This window comes from Thunnus albacares, chromosome 20 (genome assembly GCF_914725855.1).
Source record: "Thunnus albacares chromosome 20, fThuAlb1.1, whole genome shotgun sequence".
NCBI lineage: Eukaryota > Metazoa > Chordata > Actinopteri > Scombriformes > Scombridae > Thunnus > Thunnus albacares.
The window spans coordinates 20931224-20952586 of NC_058125.1; the positions used below are offsets into that span (position 1 = coordinate 20931224).

The 21363-nt window shown below is 41.6% G+C and overlaps 1 protein-coding gene across 6 annotated transcripts in view; it reads right to left on the minus strand.

Annotated features, from left to right (window-relative positions):
* The window catches only part of tanc2b (tetratricopeptide repeat, ankyrin repeat and coiled-coil containing 2b), a 144603-nt gene extending 123460 nt beyond the window's left edge, over positions 1-21143 (minus strand). For 4 of the 6 annotated variants that reach the window (XM_044337047.1, XM_044337044.1, XM_044337043.1 and 1 more), the window contains exons 1-2: positions 20627-21142; positions 7395-7510 (exon numbers count right to left, since the gene is read on the minus strand). The gene's annotated coding sequence lies outside the window, so the exon portion shown is untranslated. Of the gene's footprint in view, positions 1-7394; positions 7511-20626 lie in introns of all 6 variants that reach the window. The other 2 variants (XM_044337045.1, XM_044337041.1) reach the window with 1 other exon arrangement.
* Between the last annotated feature and the right edge of the window lie 220 nt (positions 21144-21363).

Below are 21363 nucleotides of genomic sequence, written 5' to 3' on the forward strand. Positions count from 1 at the left end.
GTATCTCCAGCTTTAGAGAAATGTACTTTTTCTTTTTTCATCCAGACTCGTTATTCATTCCGCAGCCAGCTATACAAAACTGCTATCACTAACAAAGAAAAGACCACATTAGTGTGCCTCACAAGGGCAGTGATACCTTCAGAGTTGCTATTTGTGACTGGATCTGAGGTTATAAAAGAAAGAAGGAAGCGTGGGCGGGAGAGAAAACATCTTAAATTACTTGCTCTTCCAGTTCTGCCCACCACCAGACTGCTGTCAGGCTGGACTGACGTTTGATTGAAAGCGAAGACAAGACCATGGGAAATGGAGACCCAATTAGCGTGTTAGCTGGCCGCTGACCTCTGATGGCAATTTGATGACCACCAATAAATGTCTGTTAAAGTCCAGCCACCGTCGTACCAATCACATGGCTCAGGAACAGAGTGATGGGAGCTGCAGATTACTCCCACACTCACATAGAACCATGAGCCTGGCTTCAAAGATATTTGGAAATAAAGCATGATGATAGTCTGAAGTCTGGTGATATGCAGTCTCCCATAGAGATTCTGGCAATCATACACACCATTTTCACTTTAGCAGCAATGCATTTTAGTGGCTTTTAATTGAAAGATACTCATCATCTGTCAGGGCAGCAGCATCAGAGCCGGCGATTCGAAACTGATCGTAAGTATAGTGTGGTGTTAAACTGTGGAAAACCAGATGCGCCATGGTCATCAAACAGACCGTGATTGACAGCGATATGGTCATTAAATACGAGCTTGCTGACCTCAGAAGGAGGAGAACTTTGGATAGGGGTCAAAACCTCCCTTGAAACTTGTTGGATCTTTGATCAGATGGACCAACAAGCACTTAATGAGGCGCTTCCAGACTGACCTGAATAGTCACTGAACTCTGCACTTTATTCACTCAGCACTTTATTTGTGTCTTGTGTTTGTGTTTTTTTTTTTGTAAATTGTGAACTTTGTTGGAGAGGAAAGGCAGGGGAAGAGAAGTGAATGTTTGGCACTGGTTGCACAAGTTGCTCAAGAGGGGAGACTCATCTATTCAGTGGCAATGCATAATCGACATTTTACATTTAATTTGCACATTAATGGTAATATCTTGCCTTAAAGTTTAAAATCCTATTTTTTATTCTACTTAGTACTTTTTGTCTATACATATTTGGTAATTCAAACTTTCATTATGTGTTTTTGTAAGCTATGTGTTTTTTTGTGTTATGTTGTGTTATTTATGTGATAGCTGCTGTAACAGAAATTTCCCTTTGGGGATAAATAAAGCTCTCTCTCTCCACAATATTTTGTCTCATGTTGTTATAAGCAACCCTGAGTTTTTAGGCTGATGAGGCGCTGTTGTTGAAACTAATGAGCTATACATACAAGAAAGGGCATCTTCATCCCGTCTAGTCTCTATTAATTTCACTTAAACAAGGCAGTCTTGCATCCTCTCATGGTTGATAATGTCTGCAGAACAACCATCACACACACAGTACCCATCTTCAAGAAGGCACGTGTCTGTGTGTGCCTGAGTGTGCTCACACACACACACACACACACACACAAGATGAAGACATGTGAACCTGCCAATCAGATAAAAAATGATTAAGGTGGCAAAAAGAAGCTGCATTTCTCAGCCCTGTCCAGTGATGGAATTCATCAACCGAGGGTGCACGGACAGAGTATACTGCAGATGGAAACATGCAGGGTCCACCTTCCCCTTTGCTGAAGGTCACGGGCCGACAGATGAGTCTGCCTTTCGTCAGGCCTTATAACATCCACATTAGCAGGCTGAGCCAGGCCTTGCCAACATCAGCAAAAGAAAAAGGCTAGGTTCTATTGCCCTCTTGAGATAGAATGTGTCAACCTTATAAACACTATCTACGCTTAGTGTAAATAGTACAAAAAGTGTGAGACCGTGGGGAGGGATAGTGGAGATGTGATGGGAATTAGCAAGGAGGTATATTGGATTGAACTATTGATACACAAGCATACATATTTAATTAATTACACTCAAGAGTTGATGAGTTCAGGCCAGAGCAGCCAGTGGAGTTTACACTGTCGATCTATTGTAGGTGATAGAAAATTGCCACCATCTTTATATTATGTCTATCTTTTTTGGTTACACTCATTAGCAGGTGCTTAAATCCATAATCATAAACACATTTCATATCACTAGCACACAATGAAATTTGAAAAACACTAACGTATGTGGCGTCCGAGTACGTTTCCCTTTGCACAAATTAACAACAATGTCTTTTATTCTGGAAACCCGAGCCAACTAAAACATGAAAAAGTGAAGTTGTGGGCTCACAGTTTGGTTTCATTACTGAACTTTATAGACGCAGGCCTCCCAAGAGAGAACCCCCTCATAATGGATTCCTGCCAGGCACTTCGTCAACAGTAATTGGCAGCGGCCACCACATGTACGTCTGCTGTTTAGGTGGGTGGTTTTAGAAGTCATGTGTGTCAGCGAGGTGATCGGCTTTGGCTAAAGTGAATATCACAGAAGTCTGGAATCGAAGCCAATCTCTGCCGCCAATCTGAACAAACCAAATCTGTTCGTTTCATCACCGTCGTCGTTATTGTCGTCATCAGTTGATCATCCACTTAATTTCTCAAACCTGTTACTACCTATCTGTACTAAATTTCCCCTTGGTAGACACTGAGAATAGAGACATATATCTACCAGAACTGAAAGACCAATCTACACATTGTGACCCTGTTCAAGAGGGACCACCCACAAATTCATTGTAGCTTAACAAAATCATCTGCTCTTCTATGGAGCGTGCTGGCTGGCAACTCTTTTTGTTTTTAAATGTATTGGATTCTGGGGGAGGGGGAGGCAGCTGTTAGCAGGGCCCAGCTGTCAATGACGGCTGGCAGAGATGAGAGAGGAGGAGCTGATTTTGAACAAACCTGTGCATACAAGGTCCCTGAGGAAACCCACTTTAAAAGAATTCCCTCAAATGCCCAGATGATAACTGGATGGCTCTGTTTGTCTCTGCATCTGTGGCATATTTACAATCCATGCACACGTTAATTATGCTAAACACTGCTGATAAAGATAAATCATGATTGACTTGGCAGGATGTGATTTGACGTGTCTTATTGGTTTGCGCTTTACTGTAGGGAGTTATGGAATGTCTTTCATCCTCCAATACACCTTTAGAAGATTATTTACTCACATTCAGTCGGATAAACTAAGAAATGCCAACAAGCTGTTGTGGTCTTGTTGCGTTACCTCCAAACACACACTGCACAGAACAAATTGAAGTAGGGTCAAGCCAGGCCATGTCTTTAAGATGGATAATTGAAGTCTGTTGTTAAATTGAAGTGCTTTACTTAGCCGGTGGATTTCAAATGACATTTGAATATATCCTCTGCCATAGGAGCATTAGCATTGCCAAAGTTATAAGGTACTGTATATTCTTCTGCAAAATGGCAAATATCACAAATGACAGTTCTTTATCTATTAACACAATGGCCTTCTGCTCATCATAGCTTCTGTCATTTTTACTCTGACTGACAAAAATATATGCATAGCTCCACTGACAAGACAAACACAGAATTCTTCATATGACAAACAGCATAAAAAGCCTCCCGAAGCCCTTTCATGTACAACTTTCAATATTTCTCCCTGAATGAGCGATTCTGTGCTCAAAGCCCCAATGCAGCTGCTTCCCACCACAAGCTGCTGAGTCCGGAGCTACCCAATGTGTCCAGCTTCAAAGCCACCAGCCTGAAATGTTTTAATGAGCTGCATGACAATTAGACAAGCCTGGATCTATAGCATACAAGCCAGCAGGCATTGTAGAGCATTTCTTTTTAAACCAGCAATGTGTATGAGATGTGGCAGACAACATAGTGAATCAAAAGAACCAGCTGGTTGGTCATCCCCCTCAGATAAACATGCTGTCACCAGCCACAGGATGAGTTTCATGGAGGTTCATGCTATCCACCCTAGATCCCAGTGACAAGAAAACAATCCCTCACTGGCTTTCCCCTTTAAAGGACCAGTGTGTAGGATTTAGTGGCATCTAGCGGTGAGGTTGCAGATTGCAACCAACTGAACAGCCCTCCCCTCACACCTCCACTTCCAAGCGTGTAGGAAAACCTATGGTGGCCGCGAAACTCTTTTTCATTTGTCTGTTCTGAGCTACTATAAAAACACGGCGGTGCATTATGTTGGGCTCCGTGGAAGGGCACCCGCTCTCTATGTAGATTTAAAAGGCTCATTCTAAGGTAACGAAACCACGACGATTCTTATTTTCATGGGATTATACACTAATTAAAACATACTTATGAATATTATATTCCATTTCTGCCAAGTCCGTTCTGCTAGATGCCACTAAATTCTACACGCTGCACCTTTAAGTGCCAACTGTATTTGTTGGAATGCATGACTAACCCAGAGGTAACCCTAGCAGGAATTGAACCCAGGATTTCTGCGGTGGTGGGTGAGTGTTTTGCCTGTGTATCACACATACACCCAGCCAAGGTCTGTCTGAGTGTTTTACATTAAAAAAACAAAAAAAAAAGACAGAGGAACTTGCTGCACTTGCCCATCTGCGCAGATCAGATCAGAGCAGATAGAAAGGTTCTCAAGCATTCCTCAGCTTTTATCCATCTAGACAAATGAGCCATTTAGTCTTTGGTTTCTTCATTATATTTAAGACAAAGTAGCAAAACATGCTACCTGCATCATATTCCTTGAGCATTCCATCTACTTGGAAAAATAAACTCTTTTTGTTTTATCTGCACTAAATCTTCAGCGTATGTGTGACTACAAGTCCTAACAGAGCCTAAAGGGAAACTAGCCTGCCTACCACCATACAGGGATGACTAAAAAACTAAAGCAACAACATGCAAGCCAGGGTGGAGAGCTCCCCCACAACTCAAAAAGGAATTTATCTTGCCTGTAAATTGGTTTTTCGTCACAACTGGCTGTCAATGTTGGCGTTTGTGGGTTTCAGTGTGCCAAATTTGACACAGCTCCCCTTCAGTAGCTGTGGGCTGTAGCTAACCACCCACACACCCCACTGGGGAGCAAGCATCTTCTTCAGATCCCCTTCACCAGCTTGACAACGCTGATCATTCTCATCATCATCTCCTCCAGCGCTCAGCAGAGCTTTATAGCCCGAAGCGTCTGATTGGTCAAAGCATGACAAATACTACTGGAAGAAAGCCTATAAATACAGTGGCTTTACTGTAACAAGAACCTGAGGCGTACAGAAATTAGTGACTACAGCTTCTTCCATGTCGGAAAATACACTGCAAACCGCCACACAACCAAAAGTTTCCAGAGGTTAACACAGCACATCACGTTTGATGACATGCACCATTGGAGGACTAGATGCAAGTACTTTATGTGCCCGGAGACACTGTCATGTTTTTGCTTCTCCGCACCAGTGACCAACACAGGAGCCGTGCCACGTCAATCACGATCTGACAGATGCACGCCGCAGGCCAAAAGGGACAAGGCAGCCTTTCTCTGGTCCAAGACACTTGCGAATTATTAGGGAGGATTTGTGCATGTCAAAGAACACAGTTGTATATGTGAAGCTGTTAAACAAGACGGAGTGAAGTCTTCAGAACGGAATTAATTTGTTTCCCGGGATATGTAACATGCAGGAGACGAAAAAAAAAGGTTTTTACGCATATAAATCCAATTAACTGTTCAAACAAAGAAATTCCTTCCTCACCCTCTAAAATGTGAGTAATGCAGACCTTTTTTTGCGGCAGTTTATGGTATGATTATAATTTATGCCACCTCCTGAGCGGCACTCGCAGACTGTGTCTCTTTTGTGTATAGCCCCGGCTTTACTGCCGTGGAATCTCAGAGGAAGAAAAGAGCCAGTGTCATGCGGTCAGAAGGCATTTTAGTCAGACAAAAATTTGTGTCAGCACTTTCTGCCAGGGAGCGAGAGGCCAGCGTTCAGAGCTGTTAGCCTCTTTCTCAGAGGAGAGCCAGAGTTTAATGGGACTACTCTTCCACTCCATTTGCCGGCCCGCATCTTACAGGCCACAGCTGCGTACATGCGAGCCAGCGACTGTCACTCTGCATACCTCTCTGCAGCCGGGGGGAGCTTCACACCGCCTTTAACAGCTGACAGCAGTTGTTTGTCTTCAGACACGCACTTAAACAAGTAAAACTACAGACATTATGTGTGCGGATGAGACCGCGTTTAAACCTGGTAATGAGATTGCAGAGGTCACCGGCGAATGCTGTGAACTCCATACCTTATTTATCGGTCAAGCCGGTTATCTTACCATCTCCCGGTGCTGCCATGGTCATATTCATTCTGACTATGGCAGCACCAGAAGGCTCTAAAAAACTTTATATGAAATGACTTTGGATCCATTTCACAGCCAAACAACAATTTCATGGCTGGGCAGTCACAGAGTAATTACATATGGCCCCAAGCAGACACATCGATCAGTACTCGGGACACTTCTTAAAAATAAGACTATTTTTGACAGACAGCTTCTTGAAGGAATGACAGCACCTCCACCACATGTATTGTAAAAATTCAAAATGAAAAAAAAAAGAAGAAGCAGGCAACACAAATCTACCTCTTGATGATAGAGCTTTCCTGGATAAAAACAGCAGAGTTATTCTGCAGTACCAACTCTAAAAAAAAAAAATGCATCACTTCTAGGCATGTGTAAAAGATCAATTCTTCAAGTGGGTTGTCTGAACATTAACTGACGATGTCGATTTCAAGAAATGTCTCTTTTTAAATTGGGCAGCACTGATGACAAGCGCACAAATAAGTTTCTTAATTATCTCGAATACTGAAAAAGCTTAAAGTAATTAAGAAAAATAGCAAAAGGTGAATAAAATAAGCAGTTTCTGGTCCATTTATACTGACATTCTACATGTCTACATGTCTACAATGACTTCTTCTATTTGATGGCATGCAGTATGATTAACAAATGATGAAACATTAACTGGATATATTTAAGACACGTCCTGCAAGTTCACCCATCTTTTACATGTTTTAACAAGTTTAAGACCCACAAAGGTTTTCCTACAATGTAAGATAAAACGCCAGGATGGAATTGACTGATAATTCATCTAAAAAGGTAAAACACTCATTTTAAAAGGCTGGCATCTCAATTATCAAAGGCTGACTTGCTACTGTATGACTTTCAAGGGTTAAAAAATAAGAAAAGAAACAATAAAGGTAGTCAATAAGTGGCTGGTGACTGTTCAAAGGATTTCAGTCAATCATTTTAAGAAAAAGACTGTTACAAAGTGCACAAGTACTCTTGTCCTTGCATCAAGTAGTTATACTTGCAAAACACAAGGTTAACAATTCATCTGTTTTTCTGTAAATGTTACTTCATGGCTATATACACTGGTTCAAGTGCCATGAAACTTGAGCGATGACTCACCATGAGTAGACAGCAGGCAGGTCTCCAAATCCGGCTTTGAAGGCAGTGAGGCGCTACATTTCGCTGTGCTGAACCACAGTCCTGATCCTTCTCCAGAGGGGTCACCCAACAGTTCTCTACAAAGACAACCACAGTAAAATAAAAAAAAAACTTTTAACTCAAGGCGAGCAATGGACTGAGAGAGTCCATATTGACAGACAGAGGACGCAATTCGATATCCGACTCGGCGGCAGTGGCGTGGCGGGTCTACGCGGCGGCCTGCCTGAGCTGTCACCGTTCGCTCCGTTCGCTGTCGATGATCTTTTTCCCAACAGAGAACACAAAGAGTGGTTGGTGATGCAAACAACGCTGTTTGGGGTAGCTACAAGGGCTGGTTGTCAGAGGGCAGACTGGGACAGTAGACAGTTGTCACCCTCTTCAGGGGGTGGATCTGACATAAAGCAGTGCATTCAGAGTTGCCATGCGGAGCCACCGAACCCCTAAGCACTCACTCTAACCAAATATGTCATTATGTCATTAGGTGGTGAGTTAAGGATGGGGGATTGGGGGATTGGGGGATTGGGGAGGGGGGGGGACTGAAATTTCTGTGTGGGAGATGTTTTCAGTCATGTGATAAGAAACTCTTAAATTAGGGGGATGATTAGGGAGATCAAAAGATATCCTGCATCTAACCAGATATCTTAACTGTTCACACAACACATGTGGCGATACAGTAAATCTGGACATTTATTACACATCTTCTCCCTCTCATATTCTCTTTCTCTCTGTTACAAAATGTTCGACAGAGCAAAGAAGATCTAAGAGTTCTTTAATTTAAAGAAATTGAGAAGTTAAAGCCGCCTTGACCTACTGAAACACATGTTCAGGTTATCAGGCAATTACATAAAGCCATACACAGAGAATTAATTAGCCCATACTTTTGGAGAAAGAACATGACTCGGTTGAAAATGAAGTTATGAGAAGAACGTGCCAGTATAAGATACAAACAATTCCTTATGTGTTAACAACAAAAACATCTTCCAGTGTAATTCAACATCATCCATTCAAGCCTCACAGACTCTCATACCAACCCTGCAATATCCCTCCAGTGTCAACGCAGCTGACTTCCTCATATTCACAAAAAGGACAACTAAGACGTAGATTTTTTTTTTGCAAGGAAGCAGAATGTCATAGCTGCACAAAGGAAGTCTTCAAACAAAACTGCAACACAATAATCAAATTTCCTCTAGGGTGTCACATGGACTTGAAATACTTTTTTTTTTTTTCGTTTTCTAATTATGGTTGTGCACAATGGTCTTTAGGAGGAACACTTTACAAGGCTTATAGTCTGAGTTGCCAACGCATTAATTAAGCTGTACCGACTAATGGGTGTCTAAATAAGTTACCGCAGTAATAATGGGAAGCTGTAAGAAAGTCATATCTGTCATTCTCAGTTTGATTTTCTGAAATATTTTTTGTTGGGAGCTTTGCAGGCTTGTAGAGAGACTTTAAATAGCTTCTGTGAGGCCATGCTTGGGGTAACATTTGACTTTTTTTTTTTTAATTTAAAATGAATATAAAATGTTTGTGAAATCCCACACAGTGCTCTTTTTAATAAAATGCCATCTTCTCAGTCAAATACTATCTGGAGTATTTTGGATTTTCTTTGTATTTTTTCTTACTTTTTTTCCCCTCTGAAAAACAAAACATCTTTGCAAATGTTTGTTAATGTTCATTTTTATGTGTGTGTGTGTGTGTGTGTGCGAGTGAAAAGTTCCTAAACAGAGTAGATAGCTGATGGTTTAGGGGTTAAAGAAATATGGCAGAGGCCACATAAAGACACGGAACATTTCCCAAGGTTGAATCCTCTTGTCACTTGAAGCTTCAGGGGTCGCGAAGGCCATGCAGCTGCCCCTCCCAACCCCCCCCCCCTTACACCCCCGAACAGATGATGATTAGAAGAGAAACAAGGGGAAAAACACCTCCCTGTGCTATTTGTCTGTTTTACAACGATACGGGACGGAGCAAAATCTGGTACACAATATGAAAAAAACATCCATAGAAATTCCAGTACCAAAGAAACCCCAAAATCTCAATCATGTGGCAAACCGCATAGTTCTCCTTTGTCCACTGGGTTTCTGTATTATTAACTGAAAAGGCCAAAAATAAGATCAAAACAAATTATGCGACCGACACAATGAAGTCCCCATTTCGCTGATAAATATGGCATTTAAGCTTTCCCCTCTCATCTCCTTCTCAGAGGCCAATGAGTGTTTAAGCTTTCATGTAATACAAATGCCTCTGTGTAAAGTCTAGCGGTTCATGTTTTCCCCATTTTACGCCGGCTAAAGTATACGGCTTCACATCATGAAGAGGCCATTGCTCTGTCTAAGACTCTCTCTCTGCTAGTTTCAGAAATAGGCACTCAGACAAATTAGCCCGCTTAGACCAGACTCCGTGCTCAAGAACAAGGCGTCTGAGGTTGCCAAAGGCCTGGAAAATAAAACACAGGACACTGCGGACCAATTACTTACATAAAACAAATAGAAAAATCACCTACGGTTGTTATTTTAGGTTACATTGACCGAGACAGAATATCAAGAGAACAAGTTAAATTCATGGCTAATAAGGTGACTCATTTAACTGTGTAGCTGAGAATAAAATCTATGTATTTATTTTATGTCTGAGTCTGAGTTCATACAAAAAGCAATAAATTGAAAATGAGAGTTTAAAGAAGTAAAAAAGCTCTAAAAATGGTAATCATGAAGACGCTTTTTTTGCATAAAAAATTAAATACCAAGAGCTGACCAGATGACCGGAGAAAGGTCTAAGAATCAGCTGGGTCATTAAAGACCCCCCCCCCCCCCCCCCCCCCCCCCAAAAAAAAAACCCCAATTGCCCCATTTAATCTCCGTCTGCGCTCCTGACCTCTTCTAAGATATCGTTAACAAACTAAACGTTTGATATTTATGACTGTAATCCATTTGTGCGAGTGGTCAAGTCAGCCCAACTGCCATCCACAAGCCAGCATCAGTAGATCATATTTTTCTCTAAATTCATTTTTAAACACATTGTGGTTTTATTTATATTTAGTATTTATAATAATTATGGGTTTTACTGTACAAAGTTTTTAAATATCCAGACATGTATTCATCACAATTCTTAAATATAAAATTCAAGGGAAGCCCTAAAAAATGTCTGTAACATAATTACATAAAAACGCAAATATGAGCCAATATATCATTATTGGATTTTGGTGAATTTCATGACGATGTGCCGTAACAGCACTTAAAAGGCAGGAAACATACAGATCCTAGAAACTACTGTTCAGATTCAAATTGGTAATGAATGTAGCAGAGATGATGACATTGCCTGCTGTGCGTCAAACCAATTATTGGTCTTTTAGCTACAACTTCCAACACAGATCTACTCATCAGGACACACGAGGCATTTCCCCCCTTAAAAATGGACATTTGAGTGCTGCTGAGCTGCTTTTCTCATTACTCTTCCATGACTGAAATGTAATTTCTAAATGTGACATTCTGGCCTTTACCACTAAACTAATGCAACACTCTTTTTTTTTTTTTTTCCCCCTCACCTGCTTCAGCACCCTTTAAGCACAAGTGCCCTTTCATCCTGCGTGCCTCTTGTGAGACCCCAGTTCATTTAAACATGCTGCTTAATATTGCTGTATGTGTGGAGCCAGAAAGAAAGAGAGGCTGTAAAAGTACTTTGCAGCATTCAAACACAAAAGGTTTTGGACTGTTTTGTTAGAAGAGCTGAAGCTAGCAAACAAAACAACAAACCACCTCCTACCAACCTCCGACGTGTGCACCCGCTTTATCACAAGAAACAAAAATAGAACATCTGAGCAGCAGCCTGGCAGGTGTCTACGCTTTAAGTGGCAGGTACCGGTTTGAACGGCGGCGCGTCAGGCCGATATCTGAGCGCGCTGAATTAACAGGGGGTTGACTTTAAACAATACCCACCTTCTCAACAACAACAAAAAAAACACACACACACACACACACACACACACGGCCAGCTGCCCCGTCTATACTTGTCAAAGCATGAAAAAGTCTAGCAACTGCTATTTTTGAGCACCGGCTTGATCTTATTCAGCGCGGATCAAGACGAATGAAACGTTTAGGCAAATACAGTCAGAGAGAGAGAGAGAGAGAGAGAGAGCGGTCCTGGCAGAGGGGTGGAGCCAACAAAGCGTGGAGAATGGGATCTGGTTAGAGAGCTGGTTTAAAGCATTGCCTAAGATTAGCCCCTTTCTTAGAATCAATCTCATTACAGCGGTTACATCTCATAAAAAGGAGTGGGAGATGATGGGAATATTACTCTGGCCTTAATACCGCAGCTAACACGGAGAAATGAAACCACTTTATGGCGAGATCAGATCATCTAGAAGAGCACGATTGGTGGCCATTTTTTTTTCTTCTGCTTGCAACATAAAAATAAACACAAAAAGGAGTGAGATACTGGAATATATATGAACATGTGTGTCTGTCTGTGTTTAAAAAGCTTTTCCACAATTGCTATTTCACTAACCCCGCTACTGTGATTGTTAGTCATTACCTCTGTGACTCTGTGTTAAAAAAAAAAAAAGTATGCTCCAGCTCCTCCCATGTCTAGTTAGCTAAATGAAGAAGGGATATAATATAGTTTCCTTGGAAGCGGCATTAACACTCTGTGGGGTTTTCAGCTGGATATCAATTAGAGGCTCATTAGGCGTTTAGAGACCGCAGTCCCTCCGGCTTCCTGTCGCCCACTGTGAGGCTGGCTGACCCTGACCTTGAGGGGAAGGCTCTTGAGTCTTTTCAGCCCTGAGAGAACAGCTATCAAGCAATCAGAAATGCTTCCTTTCAATCTTTTATTTTGGAAAACACATTGTTTAGAGATATCTTGTATACCCTATGACTTTGAAGATACATCTGATAGACCAGTCAAGAGTTTTTTCTGATATCAGATCACTTTTATTATTTTTTTTTTTCTTTTATCTACCTCAAAGTGTCTCCAACACTTACCTGAGCTACTAGCTTAGCTCATCTTTCCAGAGTGTATTGAAGAGCGATGCATTTAGCTGTTTGTGTGTGCGTGTGTGTGTGCTGCATGTTTGCATGTTAACTCATCCAGCCCAGCGCTGCTCCTCTTTATTCTTGCCCCTTGGTGTGTAGTTAGTTTGGGGCAGAGGTGGTTTGGGGTATTTTTAGACAAGACTCTTTGGGACTCTCAGGGACTTTGTGTTCTGACTGCTAACACAATGAACGCTCATGCCTGAACAAGGACATATTTTGGTGACTGGAGGCTAAGCAGTAGACCACTCCCTACATTTAAAAAAATCAAGCCACTGTTGAAGAAAGCCACTCACTCAAACTAACCCTGGAAATGTGTATGAACCCTGTCGACAAGGTCATTTATCTTTTCATAGAAAACAGCCTAATCCTTAGAAATAAAAAGTTATTTTTAGAATTAACGTGTGATTTAATGTCTCTCGTATAGGACATTCATAAACAATATAACGAAGAACACATTGCCACACCAAGTGCATTATACTTAGATTACACTAAGTGCCACCTCAAGCGGTGCTGATCCCACAGTCAAGCTACAGTGGAGACTGGATATGCAAAGGAAAAGCTCGTGCAGCTGCAGCCATTATGGTCAGCAATCTGACATTTGGTTGCACTGAGAAAACGGGAGTACATCCTTTTGATCTGCGTGCACTTTCCTTTTTGATGTTTGCAACTGTGCGTGGCCTGAGAAAACCATCTTGGCCTGAGTAAAACACAATTGTTTGGCTAAAAAGAGCCATAAAAATAGCCTGCATAATGTGCCACGTAGCATTTACAGAACTCCAGACTGACAGTATGCAGAGCAAGAGCAGCCACTTCACTTAGCTTTGATTTACTTCATCCATATTTGGTATTTGTGGACGCTGCGTTCAGTAAAGCAATATCCGTGTGTGATATTGCTCCTTTTGCAAACTTTTATAATTTTAGTAATTCTGTTATCTCCAAAAAAAAAAAAAAAAGTATGCGCCTAGAAAACACAATCTTGAAATTATGTTTTATGAGAACTTGCTACCGGCAAATATAACTCGTTTGGCTCATTACTTACTGAATTTACTTCCAAATAACACTCAACAGCAAAAACAGCTAATTTTCATCACATTATATAACTTATGAAAATCAGTAAAAGATGACAAATGGGTATCTATCATCTCTAAACTGCCCACAGCTGTGTTACGTCTTCCATTTATATAAAACTGAGGACACACGCTTAATGGAAAGGGATGAAAATAATGATTATTTTCATTATTGATCAATCTGTGGATTATGTTTTTCAACTGATCATTACTTCATTATAAAATGTCACAAAATATAGACCGATGTGGATGTGGGAAAGCTACTTTAATGGATTCTGTTCTCAATGATAGGAATTAGAGAGAAACCCTCTAAATACAAAAAGAATGTAGAGGCCAAGTGCTTTATTCATTTCTCATGTATTTGTCCGGCATTAAGGTGCTTTTGAAGATTCATCATATAAATGAAGAACTAACTGGCACTGCCTAAGAGCGCCAGAGGAAAAGTCTTTATTTAGTTAAGTCATACCGGTGTGAAACGCCGACTAGGTTTGACCTCACAGGGTCGTCATCAAGGTAAAAATCAGGGCTGAAAACCTGCTGGATTCTACAAACGCTTGATTTTTAAAACTGTTGTCCATGATAATCAATAAGAGTATGGATTTTGCGTGTTCTCCCTGTGGCTGCGTGGGTTCTCTCCGGGTACTCCGACTTCCTCCCGCAGGCCAAAAACATGCACGTTAGGTTAACTGGAGACTCTTAATTGCCCGTAGGTGTGAATGTGAGTGTGAACGGTCGTCTGTCTCTATTCTATATGTCAGCCCTGTGATTGACTGGCGACCTGTCCAGGTTGTACCCCGCCTCTCGCCCAATGTCAGCCGAGATTGGCTCCAGCTCCTCTTTGACACTCTAGAGGATAAGCAGTAAAGAAAATGGATGGATGGATAATCAATAAATAATAAATTAGATCATATTAACACAGATATACAGAACTAAGAGTGAAAACCTGATACACTTTTGCCTGTGAGAGCCCTGACTGATAAGGACGATGACACGCAATGATAAAAACCAAGAATACCCGTCTGACAACAGATAAGAAGCTGATGTCATCTACACACAGAAGAAGTGAACAATGTGTGAACTGTCAGAAATCAGAACAACAACAATGGTGGTAAACAGCGTGATTCAGCTGGCTGACCACACTGTACTCTGGCTTCTCACAGGCTGTTACAGTATCTCACTCCTGGCAGAGAGATTCGAGGTCATACCAAATATTTTGAGATTCGAAATTCTTTCTTGACCTTGGAAAAAGGTAGTCGACGTAACAATCTACAAGCTACTAAGTGGAGCCTATTGTTTGATATTATTATAGCAGCTGAGATACATCTGCAACTTCATAGGAGGTTTAAGGCTGGGTTTGCATCCTCTTCAGTTGTTGGACATGATTTTCCTTAAAACTCGGGTATCATCATTTAACAGCTATTGATTCGTAGTAGTTCGTTAATACAAAGGGTATCATTGAAAACAACGCTGCTCCAAACTCAAAAACAATGCTACTCTTCATAAAATCCTTTTCTCCTCACCCTCCTACACTGGCCGTCACACCCTGTTTTAGCACACAAAGCCAATGGAAGGCAGCTGTATCACCAACAACGTGTTCACTATGTTCTACAGACACAGAAAAATGCCTCGCAAATTATAATCAAGTTAACCCATTAATGGTAGTTCACATCACAGGGCCGAGGCTCCGTCTCCCACTGCTAACTGAGCGCCACACATGGAGGAACAGTGACGCTATTTAGATATGACAGAGCACTAGTGTTTCATTGACAACTTCACGCCAGCCCACAGCATCGCATTACAAAGCCCTGGCAGCAGCAGCAGCGTCGATGTACAGGCATTAAGTAAGTGACACGGTGGTAACGCTGTTTGTCTTGTGCTGAACCTTTAATAGAGCACAGCTTTCATGACGGTTGGCATGATAATCCGCTAATAGTGACACCAGATGTTGCGAGTGAGGAGAGCAGGGAGAGATGAATGCAACACTTGGATGAGGTGCGCAGAAGAAGACACCAAAGAAACAACCTGGTGGGAGTAAAAATATGCGCTTTCCACCATATAAATCCAAAAAAGGTTGTAACGGAGGTCAGCGGTTGCTCCCCACAACACTGCAAAACAAAAGGTTGTTGATACGGTAGCTGTCGTTCCAGCTATGAGACGCAGCTTTCTAGCCTGATGTACACTCTGCCACTCATCTACAATCAGCAGCTGGGGCCCGGCTCCTGCAGCTGCCTAATAGGCTAACAGGGATTTTCGGTTCCCAGGAGGAAACTTTGAGTGGCAGACTGATTGGATACAGCCGCGTAGCCAATCTTTGTTATCTTACAGCCAAGCCATCTTGGCACAATCAGGTAATGTCATGTAATGTAAGAGGTAGCACATATAAAAGAGTGCATGTAATACTTCTGCTTGTCCAGAGAGGAGTGATTAACTTGATTTCATTAAAGCTGCAATGCAGCAATAAGCTAAAAGTCTCCAGTCACAGCGGTAACTGCCAATATGAAATATCAGTGCAAACTATGGGGAAATGGCTAGAAATGACTTCCCATACATCCCGGGCTAAGTGAGAACGGGCTGCCGGCCACGCTCGCACATGCATCCACTCCAACATGTTGTTACATGTCAGCATCTTTTCAGACCTTATTAGCTTTTTTTTTTAAAAAAGATAATTTCCCCACATCCATACCGAGACGCCAAAACAGCAGAGCACCACTTCAATTCTGTCTGCGGGGCATTCACAGGCCACTCCAGCCAGCAGCTGTACTTCATTTCCACCAAGTGGCTTCCCACTGTTTTTAAGCCTTGTTTATTGTTTACAGAGCAAACACAGAACACTGTGTGCCAGCGAGTCAATTTCGATTGTGATTCTGATTATTAGTAGTAGACGTAGTGGGAGTAACGCTTGTTACTTCTGACGTTTGGCTTCCGCAGGTTGTTTTTTTTTAAGGCTGTGACCCTTACACATGGCTGGCTTTATAAATATGGAAGCGTGGATTAAAAATGAAAAGCAGTAAAGTAAACCGTAGGGTATAAATATCAGACTTTAAAGTATATATTCTCTACAGACAGGCCTTCAGCCCGTCCTCTGGTCTGATTTAAAACAGCAGATCCATTACACACCTTCTCTTTCGGGACATATAAATAGTCACCAAACACTGTAATAACTTGTAAGCAAAGACTTACTGAACACATGCTTCTGCCAAGTATATAAAATACAATGCTCTGAAAAACACAGAGCTTATTATATATTGATGCAGTGCTCCCATTTATTGTTATGAAACTGTAACTATGCCTACCTATCTACCTAACAGCCTCCCTAGTACATGTACATAGCAGAAGAAAGCACTTTGATCCTGTGCTGTATTTTTGGTTGAGCTGCTGGATTCTTTTTTTTTTTTTTTTTTTTTTTTTTTTTTTTTTTTTAAAAAGGTGTATATCCAACTCCTTTGAAGAGAAACAGGCAACAACATGTACATGAAATTAAAAAGAAAAACAGTCTGGCCAGCACTTTTCTTGGAATCTATTTTGAGTTTTTTTTTTTGGAAATAACAGACCTTACCCCTACAAACAGTACCAAAACAGTGCCGCGTCGTTGTCATGGTTTTTGTTGAAAGTGCTCTTCTGCAGTAACAAAGCCACAGAAGTCTATACGAAGTGGTATTTGTGACAAATAATACTTCAATTGTCTGAGGTTGAATTGCAACAATGACAAGAGGGGACGATTCCTAACGCCAACTTCAAAAATCTTCATCCGGTCAAAGGCTCAGCAGCACGAGTAGGTGAGACACAGAAGTCGAAATGTAAGCCATCAGAGCTCCAAGAAGGACAGGAAACAAAAAGGGGGTAGCAACAGTTAACCACAGAGTTATTCCTCTGATGAAGGAGCTGCGAAAAAAAAAAACCTCGGAGTCCGTTCGCTAACTAGAAAGAACGAGGCGCTAAAGAAGAAGATGCCTTTTTCTGCATCATTATTACATAATCAAAGGGGCCACACCGAAATGAGGGACATGCCTGGGGAGAATCCATATCCCTCATTAAAGGAGTTCACTGCACTGTTGTTTCTTCCAAATGAGGCAATTTCTGTGTTTTACGGGCTATCAGGAATATCTTTATCCACTGATTTCTCAGCATGTTAAAAGCTGCTGCTGGTATTTCTCTGAGACAGCCGAACTTCTAACGGCATACAGTTTATGGCGCCATCGCCGCAGTCCCCCCTCTTTGCCTCGCGTTCCTAATATGACTGCCTTGCCCACTCTTGGGGCTTAAATTGACTTACTGGCCAAGAAGGACATAAATTATGACCAAAATATCAATTTGAAATCCCTTTACGCAGCATTTTTCTTCTAAACCGATGATTACGCTATTCATGCAGTACACACATACATGCACAATATACATATAAAGCTACAAAACCCCTAGCGTTTTCTCTTTCCAATAGGATTTTCTGGTTTCCTTACCTGCTCTTCCTGATTAAAAACAGCATCAAGAACGCCATTCGCCTCGGCGCTCAGGTTAATGAATCAAAACATCCCTGAGGACAACACCTTTATTCCCTGTACAGGAAACAATCTCACATTTTCAAAGCTGATAAGATTCAGAGAGCAACACCCGGCGCTGTCTGTGCTCGGTAGTGAGTACACACAGAAAGAGCCGTTTTACCGCATTAAACAACAGACCTTTTCATATCTGAAAAAGCAGTCAAACACTCTTGTGCGGTCAGATGTATCTTAATTAACTACAAGCACTTTTAAGAATAGAAAGTGCAGTGTCAGACATTTATTTGTAAGTTGTATAAAACTATGTATAAACAGCTGCAAGTGACACTTCAGATGTTTTACAGTGTGATGCAATATCATTCTGTGTGTTATTTTATGACAAAGTGCCATAATTTGTCCTTTCTGATGCACCCACTTTGAGAAAAGAATGATAGTCGTACTAAAAAAAAGAGGTTTTCTCTTTAAGAAAGAGTGTCTGCATTATGATCTATCTGCTATAGAATATTGTCAGCGGAGAAACAGGTGATTCTGTGTCTTCTATAACGCACAGTTACTGAAGCTCGCTATAAAACTGCAGGTGTACGGTGGCCCTGAAAGCTCAACACAGCGCAACTTAAGAAAACGCGTGAAAATAGACAAAAATACAAGCGAGCGAAGAGAACATCCTCATGGAATCGACGACATATGTGAAAACGGATACAGAAACATGCTGCAAATACAGAAAACACAACCAAATATGCAAGAGAAAAAAGACGATATCTCTGGTTCTGCTGCGTATATTTTCATCCTTTTTTGAAAAACTGTCACTCTTGAGTTACGGATGTCCAGTGCTACATCAGTGGAGATGCAAACTAAGATTTCATCTTCTATGTAAATTAAATTTCTGACAATTCTACTCAATTAGGGCTGCTTAATTAACCATATAACACCTGTAATTACTATTTTGTTCTCTGATGAATAACTACTTTAGAGTACCTTCTTTTTTTTATTTTAAGATTTGAGACATGTTTTATTCATACTGTAGGTTTCAGTGAGAAACTGAAGGCTGTTTTCTGTCAACCTAAGCTTCTGAGAAACCCTTTGCCCATTTGCTGGAGCAGAATCTTTTTTTTTTTTTTTGTTTTAACCTTTTGTTGTCAGCCAGCGTGACAGGAGGGACTGTGTGTTGGCTCGGACTGTGGAAAACAAGGTCTTGTCACTGCCCCCATGAGCAGAGAAAGATAAGCACCGACAGACAAAAAGTTCAGAGCTGAAAAAAAAAAAAAAAGAAAAAAAAAAAGAAAAACATCATGATCTCATAACGGAAAACCTCAACACTGTGAACTTACAGATGTGTGTCAGGAGAGGGGTAGCAGAGAGAGAGAAGCAAAACTAGCGCTTGTCATTGAAGTGTTGAGCGAACGCTTTGAGGATGACTGTCTTTTATCTATGCCGAGCCGAGCTGACAACCGAGATCTTGAATAAAAAAAAAAAAAAAAAAAAGTACAGCGAGACAGCAGTCATCTCCAGCCTCATACAAAAACCATGAGTGCTGGAACCCAAATCTTACCAGACTGCAGACCTATTTTTCTGATAAATGCTTTATCACAGCAGTTTTCTGGATGCCATAAAGGCACAGCTCGCGACTATAAAGAGTGCGTGTAAACTATGCCCTAAAAATAACATTTTCTCTCAGTGACGCCTTTTGCTATTTTACAAATCTGCACCATGTTAAATCCTAACCATATAACTGAGAAACATAAAACATCTAAGACATCTGCCAAGATTTTGACATCTTATAACATTCCCCACTCAAACCAGACTCTGTTTCTACCATATAAAGTGCTGAACGGTGATCATAGGGAAATAAGTGTTTTCCCCTTCCAAACAACAGACATTACACAGATTAACAGCCTTTGTTGAAACATACTATTACCACATAAGTCCCTGTCTAGAAGGACCAGATGTCAGATAATAGGCTGTGCAGAGTGAGGTAGGTGCTGGCCTGAAGCCATTGAACAAGTAAGAACAGCTTCTTCCATATAAACCTCTTCACTTTATGGACAGTTTGTTGTCTGGGTGGGCAACCCCCCTTATACCTTGAGATTACATATGATGAATATGTGTTACACACAGAGGAAGAAGTACAAATTCCTCCTTTGTGTATCCTATATCCACTATATATTCACCCTGTTTGATACAGCGAGGCCTCTGTTTTAAAATCATCTGCAAATGCTGTGGTTGCGTCCCCTGATTTAACCACATAATGTTAGAGAAAAACACACAACAATGTGTTGCACAGTCCCAATATAAAAAGTCATGAAAATACATTGCACATGTTGCAGTTTGCTGACAAAAAAAAAATGCTTGTTATTGTCTACAAAGGACTGGCTAAGTCTATCTCATTAAACACTACTGGGGGTGTTTATTGGCTTAGCTGGCTGGCTGGCTGGGGTTTTGCCTATGAGCAGCAGCAGCAGCAAGATATAGGCATTAAAAGGTTGGCTGCTGCAAGAGACTGACACCTCTAACACACTCGTTTTTATTAAAGATGTAATCAAATAAACTTTAAAATGTAACTATGAGCGGCTGAGAAAGAGCAGAAGTTGCTGTACAAAAAGACAGATTACCTTTCCTAGACTTGAACCTTTGTTTTTCTGGCCAGCTCTAGCATCACATCCGTGCCTCCCGTGCTGCTGCTGCTGCTGCTGTTGCCGCTGCTGCTGCTGCCACTGCTGCTCCGGTTCCGTCTCTGCTGCAGCGCTCCGTGCGGCTCCTCAATCCAAATTACGCGACCAAGTCTGCACGTTTCCAATCAGTCCGAGATAGCTTTGAGCGAGCGAGCGAGCGACTCTGAAAAAGACTGCACCGATCAAAGCGGCTACACTCAGTCCAGATGGAGACGGTCACAGTAGCGACACCCATGGGTGTACGCGTCGGCTACACAAGCTCGGTCTGCAGCAGGTAGCGGTGCCCGGACTGACGGCTCCTTCTCCTTCTACCCCCCGCGCCTAATGTGCCAAGTGTCGCGGCCATTCACAACTCAAGTCATGCGTGTGCGGCGCAGTCAGAGACAGTCGGTGCCCAGTGCCACGCAGCGCCGCAACATGGAGCGCTGACCTGCCAATCACTGGGTGAAGCCAATCAAAGCCATCAAATATAGTGTTTCCGGTACTGTTTTCACAATAAAAAAATGGTAACAGTTGCAACGTGTACAACGCCTATAAGGGGGCCAAAAAAACCAACAAAAAACAAAAAATATTGGATGAGGCTTGGAGTAGCCCAATAGCTGAGTGGCTACTGCGCATGTCACATAACCGCAACATCCATGGTTGTCTTGTTGCATTGTCACACCCTTCTCCCTCCT